General features: G+C 41.8%; 1 long non-coding RNA gene across 1 annotated transcript; it reads left to right on the top strand.

Moving 5' to 3' along the window:
- Nucleotides 1–2244: 2244 nt before the first annotated feature.
- Nucleotides 2245–13905, top strand: LOC112619470. Its single transcript, XR_003118226.1, has 2 exons — nucleotides 2245–2326; nucleotides 11396–13905. It is a non-coding gene; the product is annotated as an uncharacterized LOC112619470 (long non-coding RNA).
- Nucleotides 13906–14838: the final 933 nt, after the last annotated feature.

Genomic DNA, 14838 nt, shown 5'->3' with positions numbered 1-14838 from the left:
TTTTACAGAGGAGGAAAACAGACACGGGCACTATGGCAATTTGCCCAAGGTGACAGGAAGTGTGAGTGGCAGAGCTGGGACTGACTTAGTGAAGTCTTTGGACCTTATAATCCATGCCCTGCATACCACATCTCTTTGTATCAGGGTTCCTATTGGCTACTCAGCCTCAGTGGATAGAAACAAAAGCAAAGGTCAACCTGCTTGCAGTCATTTACATGGACATGCATTTCTGAAGAAGGGATAATTGCAGCATCATTGTGGATATCACAATCATGGAGACAGGCCCGGGAATAGGCAAATCTATGGGACTGACAATCTCTGTCCACTGCTGTCCGCCACCCACTGACTCTTTGACCTTCCATTTCTCAGACTGAAACTTACCCTTCCTGATTTAAAAACCAGGGCTTTTTTTTTTTTTTTCCTATTGTGTAAAATATGAAGCATAATCCAAACATGTAAAAAAGGATGACAAGTACTGTAACAAACACCCACTGTAATGAAGTTTCACTCTGTTAGCTAAATATTTCCAGTTCTTTCCATTTCTGGGAACATGGTAGAATTGCACTCCTGGCCCCTTGAGCAAGGTAAAGCCAGGTGCTAGTCTGGGCCACTTAGCTGTGAAAGGAGACAACGTGTGTCACTTCCAGTCTGGAGCATGTAATTGCTCTCTCTTTCCTTCTGGTGCAGCTGCTAGCAAGGAGGTGGTGACTGCTCTGTCAGCCTTGGTCCCTAAGTGGCAACAACAAGCAGTGCCTTCTGCCAACCTGCAATGTGTGAAATAAAAAAAGAAATCTTTGCTCTTTTAAGCCTTTGGGATTCTGGGTTTTTGTTATTGCAGCAAAACCTAACTTATACTGACCCTTACATTTATATTCCCACCACCGTGACTTTTGAGAATGTTAACATATCCTTATACCTGGTTCAACTTTTTAAAGAAATGAAATCCAAAAATAACTGTGTCCTTTGTAGCTTGCCTCCTTCCAGCACTTTTCCTTCCTTCCCAGAATAACTACCATCTCAAAGATGTATGCATCTGTCCTGTCCATGTTTGGTAGATTTACTGCATAAGTATGTGTACAACACAACACGTAGTATTACTTCATGTTACTAAAATTTGCATGAATAATATTGATTTATTCTAAAAATTGCTTTTTTATTCAACATTATTTTAGATGTATCAATACTGGTACATTAATTTCAGTTCATTCACTTTAAATTCTATATAATATCCCTTCGTATGAATGTATCACAAATTATTAAGCCTTTTCCTACTAATGAACTTTTAAATTACTTTTTTCTTTTAAAAACAATTCTCTTAAATACATATTTTTATGTATGTATGCAAGAACTTCTCTTGGTTATATACCAAGAGTGGAATTGCTAAGATATAAGGTATACTAAATCTCAAATTTGATAGATATTGCCAAATTTCTATCCAAAATGGCTTTACTAATTTACAGTCCTATCATCAGAGTCCACATGTTTTGTCATTGCTTTATCATGTCAAACATTTCATGTTGTCCAACTTTTAAAATTTTAGCCAATCTGATGGGTCTGAAACGACATCTCCTAATTTTTTTATTTTGCATTTCTTTGAATATTAGTGAAGTTAAGCATCTTTCCATTTCTTTTAGGATTATTTCCTTTTCAGAGTTTTCCATGTTGATATAGTCTGATCATTTATTTCTATTTTTTTTTTCTCCTCATGGATGTGTAGAATTTTCTTCCTCCTGTATTCTGGGTACTAATCCAGTTACATAAATTGTAGGTGTATTTTCTGCATCTGTGACTTGCTTTTAATTTTGTTCATTGCCCAGTTATCCTTCTCTCGCAAGTCATTGGCTACCTGCTTGTGCACACACTTGATTTTTCAGATCATAGCAACTACATGGTGAAAATGGCTTGGAGGCGTGTTTTGAAAAACCTAGGTGAATGAATGCTCCTTGACTCTGAATATCTGTAGTAGGATATGGAATGTGTTTTTACAAGAGAATCAGTGAAGGACCTGTTTTGCTTACTCAAGGATCTCATTTGCTAACACAATTGTGTGGTGAAAGCAAAAGAACCAGGTGTAAGTGGAAAAAACCTTAGTCATTAAGAGTTGTTTGGACTGCTCAATGGTGAATATCAGGGTGACTGGTTTCTCCCTGCCATGATGAATCCTGGCATGATTTGCCTGGCTGTTTTGACATTTTGTAGACCTAGCATATGTGGGAGGGCACTTGAAAGACGTCTCATACTCAAGTGGTCTCTCCTCTTCCCATACACACCTTACGGAGTCTTCACAGGGTGTGATGATGGGAAGCCTAGACATGCTCATCAGAAGGTAGGAAAAAACGGTATCTTGCAAGTGCTTGTAGCTTTCCAATAAGGAGAGTCACTTTAAAGCTTTGTTTATCTTTCTGTGCCTCAGCTAACCCCAGAGGAAAATCTTAGCTCAGGACAGGAAGCTCAGAGCACCCAAAAGGATGACTGCAGCAGTGCAAGACTATTTATGTCTGCCTCTTACATATCCCTCCGTGCTCTCCCCCAGGAGGCCTGGGCTGTGCTGCAGCTCCGAGGAGGCCTGCATATATCATCACTCCCTAGGAAACCAAGGGGTATGGAAGAAACCGAGCTCTGGGATCAATTATGTTGGTAAAACTACAAAGGCAGGGGGTAAGCCAGAAGTGTTGTGGCTTAGGAACAACTTGCTGAAAAAAGACTTGATGTTCCCAAGTAGAACCCTGTGGCCCCAGGGGAGGTGACCTCGGCTGTCTGGTCAACCAGTCAGAGTGCTAGGACTCAGAAGCCAGGACACACCTTCCGTTCCAGTTGACTCACTTGAGTGGCAAATTCTTTTCTCCCTCACAGTCCTCTCATCTTCAAAGGGAATTCATTAAGACCCACCATGCCATCGGCACTTGGCCAGGTGTTATACTGGCCCATTAGGTGGACACAGGCCATAGCCCCAGGGAGCATGCCAAATGAGGTGGAGGGTGGCAGCTGTGACCTAGTGACATCCCATGAGGTGGTTTTGCAGCACCTTCTATAAACCCTCCAGCTGTTTCAAACTATTTGTGTGGGGCTTTCCACACAAGCTGTGTTCTCTCCCATCCCCTTGCTTTAGTTCACTCTTTTCCTTTTGCTTGAAATGCCCTTCCACTCTGTCAATGCACTTAAATGCCCACTCCTGGGTGAAGAGTTTCCTGGCAACCCCAGGCAGAATTAGCCACTCCCTATTCTGTGTATTCCCATAGCACTCTGTATCATTAATATAGCACATGCCAATCTGTGCTGGAATCGTCTGCTTATATGTCTGTCTCCCTAATGGACTCTGAATTCCTTGAAGATGCATTCTGCGACTTATCCATCTTTGTTTCTCCAGCAAGAATTTGGTTGGTGCTCCGTAAATGTGTGTTAAGTGCAGAAAGGGACACAGCTCATGATTTTATCTGATTTTACCTTGTGGTGTAACTGGAAGCAGGTCACGTCTCTCTGAGTTTTAGTTTCCTTTTCTGTAAAATGGGTGGGGGGAGGATAAATTAGAAAATGGCCTCTAAGAGGTTTTCTGGTTCTGCTGTGTATGATTTTAAAATTCTAGTCTCCTACTGAAAAACCGAGAGTTCATCATAACTCTTTAAAGACCAACATGTTTTCGTTTCCATGTATTAAGGAGCCTGATGTTCCCTTCCCACCTCTAGTCTGCCACCTATAAAAAAAGTTGTGTATTACTTAGCAGTTTGCAAATTTTCTGACTGAAGCTTCAAGAGGTTTGTGGGATTGATTGATTAGAGGAAGTGTGTAAATTTTATCTTCCCCAGGGAATAAAATTGTTGGACTAATTGATTCTTTTAAAGGAGTTTCTGATTGTATTTTCTGGTGACTTTTGTCAGCCTGGGTACATGTGGAAAGGGATCTTGTGTAGCTGCTTATGGCATCCCTGTGTCTCTCTTCTCACCACAATGCAGGCCTCACTGCACGTGCCACACCTAGTAGTCTGTGTCCCGCGAGGCCCTTGCTTTTCCTAGGCTACCTCTCTGCCCCTTGAGTTACGTGTTTGGAAATTCCTGCATGGATAGGACTGAGTATCCCTCACCTTCTGCGAACATATTTACAAGGTGCTAATAACACCTAATTGTGATCTTAGAACCAGTCTACATGGTGAGTCAGACAGGGCTTATTTTCGACCCATTTTTCAGATGGAAGTTAAGACACAAGGAGGTGAAATGACTTGCGTGAGGTCTCATAGCTAAGACGGTCTTCTGGACCTGGCTTAATAAAACCCAATGTTCTTAATTTCATCAACTCCTTTAAAAATGGCTTTGATTGCTGCTTTATTGATTGGCTGCTCTCAGGCCTCTTGGCTGATGAAACCAGAGGCAGGTGAATTCTACCAGAAGGAAAGAAGGGGTTCTAACCCACTATTGATTTTGTGGGACAAAGTGGCTGCAGTCATCAGTGAAGGGGGAAGTCAGATTAGTTAAAACTGTCCATTTGGTGGTTTCTATCATTAGCATCTCACTATGCCAGTAAATGAGCTGTTGAAGCCTGAAGTAGGGGCTCCTCCGGAAAGCTCGAGAGGATTCCAAAGCTGCTGGGCTCCATGGGGGAACATCCAGGAGCACATGGTCTCCATGTTTCCTTTTTTAACTCTACCAAGGCAGCTAAGAGGGAGCACAACTTGTTATTGCATGTCTCTGAGTCAGTTTTTCTATCGGTGAAATGGGGATAATAAATCCTCCTGGGCATATCATTTGCCCTTGTATTATACTTTTTTTTTTTTTTTTTTTTTTTGAGACTGAGATTCACTCTGTTGCCCAGGCTGGAGTGCAATGGCATGATCTCAGCTCACTGCACCATCCACCTCCCGGGTTCGAGGAAATCTCTTGCCTCAACCTCCCAAGTAGCTGGGATTAACAGGCACCCACCACCACACCTAGCTAATTTTTGTATTTTTGGTAGAGAGGGAGTTTCACCATGTTGGCCAGGCTGGTCTTGAACTCCTGACCTCAGGTGATCCGCCCACCTCAGCCTCCCAAACTGCTGGTATTACAGGTGTGAGCTACCGCACCAGGCCTTGTTATTCTACTTTCATAACTGTGAATAATCTTAATAAAGGAAAGTAACCTCAGCTTGATATATGCTTCCTACAAGTGGCCCAAAGTAACATTATGTGGGAATATGTGGATCTATGAGGTGTGAATGATGGCAGTTCTTGCCCTAACCTACCCCTCAGAACACTGGAGACAACTCAGTTAGATAATGGATTCAAGGGCATTGTTAAATGATAAAAATTATTATGATGACGACTTTTTTTTCCTCTAAGGTTAAGAATATCTCTTAATAACCTGAAAGAAATTTACTCAAACCCTCTCTGATGCTATTTTTATCATGACCCTACCTCATCTTGGGAGTAAAGCGTTCCACTTGGCTGAGAAGTAGGAGAGGGACTGGGTCAGAACTCATCTGCTCAGGTTTTGTTCCTCATACCATTCGGGTGCTCTTTTTGAGTCAATGGCTCTAGCTTTTTGTAATGATCTATAAGCTTCTGGCTCCCTTGGCTCTAACTAGTCCCTGAGGATCAATTCCCTTTCCAAAGAGGGTGGGTTTTTTTGTTGTTGTTGTTGTTTTTTAATTTTCTTTTATCTGGGGAAAAAATAGCCACTCTCATAGACTGTAAAAAAAAAAAAAGCTTCTTTTTGGGAGCCTTAAAAATATTTGAAATAAATAGGGCTCAACCTTAACTTAATAATGTCAAGTGAAAACATACATACTTTTTGTTACCAGAGAGAAGCAGAGGCAGCTTTCAATATACAGGACTTGCAATGGGATGTTACATCACAAATAAAAAGATACAACTAGAACAATAGCAAGAAAGTCAATGTGTTATGTTGTAAGGCTTGGTGTATTTACTGCAATTAAGCATGAAATATAACTGAGCTTCCCAGCAGGCAGGGCAAAAAAGTAAACATGATGACTTACATAATATTCTTTTTCTGATTGAAGTATGTGTCCTGATTATTTGAGAGACATTTTTTCCTAACATTAATTTTGAAAATGAATTTATCACTGAGTACGTTATCTGAGTACATTCATTAGAAGAGTAATAAATATGTCTTTAGCAAGAGTTTTACATCTAATGAAAAAAAACTTCTTATATTTCCATCTCATTCGTTGTTTTGAACTGCAAACTCATATTAACTACTAAATTTTTTCACTTTGATATTTCAGAGTCATCCCAAATTGAACATATTCCAAACTGCATTCATTAACTTCTTTCTGAAATTGGTTCCTCTCCCTGCGTTTATTATCTTGGTTAAAGCATCACACACACAAGCTGTCCCTGTCAGAAAATCTCAGGTTGTTTAGGCGACTCCACCCCAACCGCCAGCCCACACCTAGTGAATCCTAGAGACGCTATCTCCTTGATTTATTCCAAATCCTTCCTCTCCTCTTCGCCTCCAACACCTCTGCTTCAGTTCTGGTCCCTGTCATCTCTCCCCTAGGCAGGTTCAATGACTTCTTAACTTGCTTTCTTATTATTTCAACTTGTTCTCTACACTACCTCTCTACAAACTCATCTATAAAAAATGCAAATCTTATCTTTCTGAAAAGGCTGCCCATTGCTTTCAAGGTGAAATCTAAACTCGTGGCCTGGCAGATGAAGACTTTCACCTGCTTGGTTTTCAGTCTGATCTGCTGCCACACCCCTGACGAATTCTCTGTTTCAGTAACGTGCGCTACTTGCTCCCCCGGTTCACATTGCTGCCCCTGTGGCCGTGTTTTGCACGGGCTAGTACTTCTGTCTAGAACTCCTGCTACCTTTGCAAACCTGGTCCCCTTCTATTCTGGGAAGCTTTCCTGATCCCCTTCCAACAGCCACCATAGTGTGGTTTTCCCTCCTTTGTATGCCCCAATACCTGTGTAAGTCTCAGTTATACTTACCACATGATGCTGCAACTGTTTGCTTAGTTTCTGAATCCTCCAAGACTAACTTTTCAAAGACAGGAATGGAACCTCATTCATCCTGGATTTCCAGCTCTATATACGTGCTTGACATAGTTGGAGCCTGATAAGTATTTGTGGACTAAATAGACAGATGAAAGATATAATGTTGTACATGGAGCAATAAGGTTGTCTTTGGGATATGTTAACTGGTGATACAGAATCAATAGGTGTTGTGTTGATCAACAGACCTTTTCCTTTAGGATATATAAAGGACTGGGTGGATAGACAGTGCTTTAGACAGACCTCTCTGAAATCATCTCTCTGTGCTGGCCTTGGGTGGGTGCTGGATGGCAGACAGTGAGTGGCTATGCTGTTCACAGAAGCCTCAATGGCTGGCATTCTGTGTGCCCAACCTAGGCACAACTGTATATTTTAACCATCCTTTGTGTGTTTGCGTAGCTAGGGGCAGTGATACTGCATGAAGGAAAGAAAGAAGCCTGACAAGGAAGTGGATTATAAAGGTGTCTCCCTGCACAGCCAGGATTTCCCTCAAAAAGTATTGCTTTCTATCAAGTACCTGGCAGAGAATCAATGGAGAATCCTTTCCTTGTTCTGCTCCATCAAGTTTCATACCATATAATTTTTTTTTTGACCAAGTCCTGCTTGTAACTGAATTAACTAGGGTGCTTGTTTAAAATGCAGACTCCCCAGGCACCCCCACCAACAGACCCTGGCCTCAAATATGGCCTCAAAGTTGGTTGGGGAAAATTTTTGAGCATAGTCCACTGCCCAGCTCTTCAGGGATAATGGTAAAGCCCTAGAATGACGGTGCCTGGGCTGGATCATGTTTTTAACCTCCACAAGTTACTTGTTGAGAAAGTTTGTGGGCAAAAGCAGTTTTGGATGCGCCTAGGCCCAATGCAATAGAGCTACTCCACGGGCCTTAGGGGACATTCACTCTGTGTCACGCAGGCCCTGCCTGAGCCTGACTGAACTGAGCAGAGACATGGTATGGGCTTGTGCTGTAGATAGAGGACTCAAGTTCCTGTGCAGGGCTTGCCTAGCATAGCATGGATTAGTCTAGTAATCAACTTTTTAAGCAAGTCATATTAATAATTCAAAGGCAAACAGGATTTTGCTGTCCTCGAAACTCTTGAACTTGCATTTTTTTCATTTGATCTCACAGGAGCCCTGGAAGCGGGAAAAACCAGGTCTCTTCCCATTTTGTAGATGAAGAAACTGAGATTGAGAAATGGCAGGTGACTTGTGCAGGATCACACAGATAGGACTGCAACTGCCCGATCTAAGATTCTGACTCCATTTGCATGCTGTGCCGGATTACACTATGCTTGCTGATCCCTCAAGTCATCAGATTTGAAAAGAACATTACTAAGGATGTTAGAACTGTATTTTAGGGCTCAGTGACATCCATAAAAATAAGAATTTCCATTTCTGAATTATTTGAGCAGGCGCTTGTGGCTGAATGTTAAAACTTGAGTCCCGTATGTCAAGAAGGCTTGTGAAGTTCTTTACAGCATCCTAAGCCTCTGGAAAAGTTTCCAGTGGTATGTTGACTTGCATAAATGGGAGAGACAGTGGTGGGTATCTTTTCCTCACTCCATGGTTATTGATGTCACATTGATAGCTTGAATGTGCCATGGTGCAAGTATTTATACCACAGAAATCAGCAAAACCTATAATTCAGGGCTTTTCACCACTGTAGAACCAGTTAAACATTTTCCAGCACCCTGCTGCTTATAGCTAATAGTGACTGGCACAAATTGGAGTTTGAAAATTCTCCTCTGTCACCTGCATGGCACAGGCGTTGATTTTGCCTCTAACCACAAGTCACACCCCAGTGCCCATCTTTAAATGGGAGACTCCTTCTATCTGAGCTTGCAAAATCAGATTCATGGTTTCTACTAATAGTCCCTTGCATTTGGGTAGTTTGTAACGTGTTTTCACATCCCTCATCACTTCTGAACTGTGTAGCATCTATGGGGCAGATGTTATCTACCCTTGGTAGGACAGCAGGTCCTGGAGATCTGACAGGTGATGTGACCACTCTCAGTGTCATAGGTCTGTAAATGGCAGCCAGGGACTTGAACTGGGTCTTCACCTCCTTATTCTGTGCTCCTTTCCCTTGTACTAGCTACCTCCTTCACCTAGGACACTTGCAATATCTGGAGATGAAGCCACTGTCTAGGGCACAGAGAAGAGTTGCCTCACAGCAGTGTAACACTGGAGTATAACTTAGCCATTGACAGAAAAGAACAGACATGCTAGCTTGAGAGTATCTACACTTAGCTGCTTGTCTCATTTTACCGATCCAGTGCAAGGAAAGAAGTCTATGTTCACTTCTCCTCTGTCTTCCATCCTCTCTTTGTTTCTGTTTTTTTTTTGGTTTGTTTTTTGTTCTTTGTTTTTTTTTTTTGTTGTTTTTTTTTTAACTTTTATGGGGACTTTGTGTCTTTAGGTCCTGCTGAAGGTTCTGCCCACAACAGAAATTTGAAGTCTCCTGAATGATGTAGCAGTAATGCCCTGTTCCGCTTGTTGCATAACTCCCAGCTTCATACTGCCTGGTGATGGAATTATTGATTGTGAAGCATTTCACAACACATTTTCAAAGCATGCTGAAGGTCAAGAATGGATGACTCATAGGCAGTAACAGTTTTTTCTGCCTCAGTCCCTCTACATGATACTGGTGAGGTTGGTAATGAAAATCATTGAAGAAACTGAGGCAAAAGTTAACTCTGTCCAATCCTGGCCAGCAGGATTATTAAGTGACTTGAAAAAAATAATTCCTGATACTCTATTTATTTAGTGGTTGATCTTCTAAATCACTTTGTTTTGTTGTTGTTGTTTGTTTGACTTTTTTTCCTTTTTTTTTTTTTGAGACAGTCTTGCTTTGTCCCCCAGGCTGGAGTACAGTGGCACGATCTCAGCTCACCACAACCTCTGCCTCCCAGTTCAAGTGTTTCTCCTGCCTCAGCCTCCCATGTAGCTGGGATTACAGGTGTATGCCACCACACCCAGAAATGTCTGTATTTTTAGTAGAGATGGAGTTTCACCATGTTGGCCAGGCTGGTCTTGAACTGGCCTCAAGCAATCCACCTGCCTCAGCCTCCCAAAGTGCTGGGATTACAGGCGTGAGCCACCGTGCCTGGCTTCACTTTGTTTTTTAATGCCAACTTTCATAAACAGTATAAAGTGGGAGTTAAGGGATTTCAGTGCTGATTTTGCCACTAACTTGTCCAAAAGCACCGGAGAGTACCACTGAAGTACTCAGCTGAGGAAAAAAGCTTAGATTATATCTAGGGAACTTTACTGCTCTAATAGTCTGTGATTGTACATTAGTACTTTAGACAGCAGAGAGATAAACCCTGATTCCGGTTTACGGGTAATTACTCATCTCTCTGCCTGAGGCCAAGGAAAGCTCTCTGTGGAGCAGTGTGGAAGAATGCCTTAGAGCACAGTAGCAGAGAGAGTTCCAGACCCCGAGGCAAAGGGGATCTGTGTTAACTCTCAACATTGCCACCTGTGATTTGAATCTTCTGACAGTGTGCTAGGCCTGTTAGCATCTCAGTTTTCTCACTTGTAAAATGGAGACAATAACAGTGTGTGAGCTTTTTTTGGTACAAACTTTAATGCATGAAAAGACCTATAACATGTTTCCACATAGGCTAGTTGTAAGTTTTGGAGGAAAAAGTATCAAGCTGATAATTTTTAAATTTTTTTTTTTTTTTTTTGAGACAGAGTCTCACTCTGTCACCCACGCTGGAAGACAGTCGCATGATCTCGGCTGCTGGGTTCAAGTGAATCTCATGCCTCAGCCTTCCCAATAGCTGGGACTACAGGCGCGTTCTACCACGCCTGGCTAATTTTTGTATTTTTAGTAGAGATGGGGTTTCACCATGTTGGCCAGGCTGGTCTTGAACTCCCAACCTTAGGTGATTCACCCCCTTCCTCTCGGCCTCCCAAAGTGCTGGGATTACAGGTGTGAGCCGCCGCACCAAGCTGTAAAATTCTTAATATGTAAGTATTTTCTTCAAAAACGAATCTAATTTGCATAGCTAAAGTTTCTGAATGCTTTATCTAGAATAATCATGGGACTAGAAGTTCCTTAGTAGTTCTTCTCTAGGTTTTTGTACTTTAAATACCCTGCGTCTTTTCATTCTAATATAACGTAATCACAGTAATAAGAAGTGTGACAAAGTTCTAGTAGTTCGTGGTGCCTGTACCTCATTCACTCGCCAACAAAGCCTCCCTCAGCATCCCCTCCCTACATCCATCCCTGTAGATGCACCCTCTCCAAGCTGCTGCCAGCCGTGCTGCTCCCCTGCCTCCTGACTGGAGGGCAAGCCAGTAAAAAAGGAAGCAAATTCGGTTATGTAAAGCACATTCTGGGTGAGGAAAGGCAAGCATGTGTTTCTGCTTGACTGGAATTGCTTTTTTTCCCCACCAGTTTGTCCTCTTATTGGGACACATCAGAAATTAGAGAGACCCTGGCAATCATAGCTTCCACCTCCTCATTTTACAAGTGAGCAACTAGGCTCAGAGTACAGAAGTGGCTTTCGCAGGGTCACACAGCCAGCCTGTGACAGAGTCAGGATTCAAGCACCATCTCCTGACTTCTCCATTGCACCAGACGTCGATAGAACACAGAGAACCTAAAAGAAGAAAGAAAAAAAAATAGAGCTTTTGGGAATATATTGGGCTTCTGGTTTTCAAGGACAATTTTATGATAAGTAGCAGTGATGCCTCAAAAGCTCTGGTAGCTAGCTTGAATGAACTTATGTAATAAACATTTATCACAGAACATGTGTCATCAAACACCTGCCAGTTCTGAGCGTTGGCACCAAAGCTGCTTTCATTGTCAAAGAAAAGAGGGGGAAAGGAACTTGGCTGAACAAAGCTGGCAGACGTTTATACTAGAAAATTTAGAGGTAATTTCTAGAGGAACAGAAACACATTTTCAAAGTCTTATAAAATTTATTTAAATGTGATTGGGTGAATTTAGCAGTTAAAGAAGTGAAGAACACTGAGGTCCAATTGGTGCCTAAGGCTTCTTCCAGGCCCTTATCTTTTCTGTCTGCCTTGGGCACAGATTTCTAGATGCCTGGAGATGGACAGGCCCGGAAGTTGCCCAGAGCGATGTCTGAGGTTACTGATCTCTATCTAGGCTTCCATAGAAACACATCCCAAAACATTCTTGGTTCTTATTGGAATCTCATCTCATTTGCAGAACATGCCCAGAGTCAAAGAGACACGGACCATGTGTCACTCAGACTGAGTCCCTCCACACAAAGCGACTTCTCTAGCCTGTATTGGAAGTCAATCTACATCAACATGACAGGGCATGTAGCCAAATACATGGCCGCATCCCTTTGGCTACCCACACAGTTTTGAACCACAGGATCTGCTCTTTATCTACTCATTTAATGGTTATTGCTGGGAGAGCACTGGACTATAAATTCTGTTGCACTTGCAGGTGTAATGAGCTCTTTGAAGCTCAGTTTCCTCACCCATCAGATACTATTCATTATCTGCCTTGCGGAAAACACCTAGTTGTTGGGAACATGACATGAATGGCAGGTGGAGGTGCTTTGGAAACGCTAAAGCCTGCCGTGAGTGTGAAGGAATGTTGCTACTCTTCTGTGCCCAACAAGGTGCTAAGCATCAAGGGACTTCAAAAGAAATGTAAGACATGGTCCCTACCCTCCAGGAACTTACAACTCATTGTTGGGAGACCAAGACACATCCCCTAAAAACAGATATATAACACCTCAAATCTGTGAAGTACTTACTATTTAAATGGTGCCCAGAGCTTCTGAACCCCCTAGGAGTACAGAGGAGGGGGAGATCATTAATGGTGTGGAGAAGTTGGAGGAGGTGAGACGATGCCAGGTGATAAAATAGATACAGAAGATGAAGGTCTTTTTTTTAAGACAGGGTTTCACCCTGTTGCCCAGGCTGGAGTGCGGTGGCATGATCGGCCCACTGCAACCTCCACCTCCTAGGTTCAAGCAATTCTTGTGCCTCGACTTCCTGACATAGCTGGGACTACAGGCATGCGCCATCGCACACAGCTAATTTTTGTGTTTTTAGTAGAGACAGGGTTTCACCATGTTGGCCAGGCTGGTCTCAAACTCCTGACCTCAAGCAATCCACCAGCCTCGGCCTCTCAAAGTTCCAGGATTACAGGTGTGAGCCACTGTGCCCTGGCCTGAAGAAGATCTTTATGGGTGCAGCATGAGTGCATCAATTGCTGGAGAGTTTGGTCACCGCCGCTTAAAGAAGAGCTTCCCAATGTTGGATATGTCTGTAACTTCATAAGTTTTTTTAATTTTGCACTTTTGTGAATTTCCTCAATTGGCTTTCTTATTGACCCCCAGGGTCACACAGAACACTTCAAACTCCTCTTACATATTCTTGATTTCATCATCTAGCTGAAGATGCAGGCCCTGTCTTTCTGAGTTTTCCTTACCATCCTCCTTTTAAATTACCTTTTTCATTGGATAAGAGCCATGAAACTTCATCAATTCTAGTTTTATCTGTCACTTGACCCAAAGATAAGAGAGTTGAATCCTGGACCTTAAAGGAAAAGAAAAAAGAAAAAAAAGTTTGTGGGAACCTTATTTACCTCAACTGGGGAAATTTTTTACTCTTGCACAAAAGTCAGGTCCCATGAAACTTGCGAAATAGGTGTTTTTATCTCTTTTCTTTTCCAACTGATCAGATAGATATCTTTCCAGGAATTTGGTGTCAGAAATCAAATCCAATGAGTGGGAAGTTTGTCAAGGTTCAGGATAGTCTTGCCAAATAGCACAGGAGAGGAGGTAAAAGTTAGGTCAGTTCAAGGGGGACTGCAAAAATGAAGTTTATAATACATACACTGTATATTTGTCATGGGAAAGGGTTTCAGTCAATAGCAATTGATATTAATAAAACATAAAACCAAAGAAATAATAATAAGCAGGAAAACTTTGAAACAACTTCTTTTTTGTAGGTAACATTAAAGAAAAGGAATCTTTTATTTTATAAAATAAATGCTCTAATATTTGCAAAAAAAAATTTACCTAAAAATGCTGCTACTGAACAAACAGAACTACCACAAAATTAGAGAACAAAAGCATAAAAATTGTTAAAAAATAAAAAAATATATTTTTGAAATGTCTTAGATGATACATAAAAAATGCAGAAGATTTGTATAAATACACCATTGCCCTCGGATGACCTCTTACCCTTGTCTAAGCAAGTTGTAGTGCCACGGTGTGTTTCAGACCATGCTATAGAAAATCTTTAGCACTCACCTTAAAAGTTTAAAGTAGAAACAACAACTTTTAACAGGATCATAGAAAATGTTCCATCAGATCAAAACAAACAAGCAAACAAACTGAAGCAGGTCATTTTTCTCTTTTTGGCACTGTGCAGGACCATATGCTTCCAGAGATGGGAATTTAAAAATAGCCTGTCACACAGCTCACATTGTAACGCTGGGACACGATGGGGGTGGGAAAGATCGCCTCACACTTAATAATAGTGACACTTTACATTTACACCAACCTCTTTGCAGAGTAACCAAGAGTATTTCTCAGTTCTTTTTCGCCTTTTAAAAAAAATATGATTTTCTGGATACCCTGTAAGTGGAAAAGGAGGCAGTACAATTCTTCCCACCTTACAGAGAAGATGATTGAGGCCTCCAAAGGTAAAGTGACTCACTCAGGATTACAGAGTCACCCAGGGATTAGTGCTGTGCTGTTCAAAATACACCGGGCTGCCAACTGCAGCAATATCCTGGGCCTGTGAGAACCATGGGTTCATAGGATGTTGCACAAAAAAGAGAGAAATTTGCTTCCCATTGCCTCTGTTTTGAAATGCACTGCCTTTCATCTTAAGCATTTCATA

The sequence above is a fragment of the Theropithecus gelada genome, chromosome 2 (assembly GCF_003255815.1).
Source record: "Theropithecus gelada isolate Dixy chromosome 2, Tgel_1.0, whole genome shotgun sequence".
Classification (NCBI taxonomy): domain Eukaryota; kingdom Metazoa; phylum Chordata; class Mammalia; order Primates; family Cercopithecidae; genus Theropithecus; species Theropithecus gelada.
The sequence above is the reverse complement of the archived record's forward strand: the minus strand, read 5'-3'. Positions and strand labels throughout refer to the sequence as shown.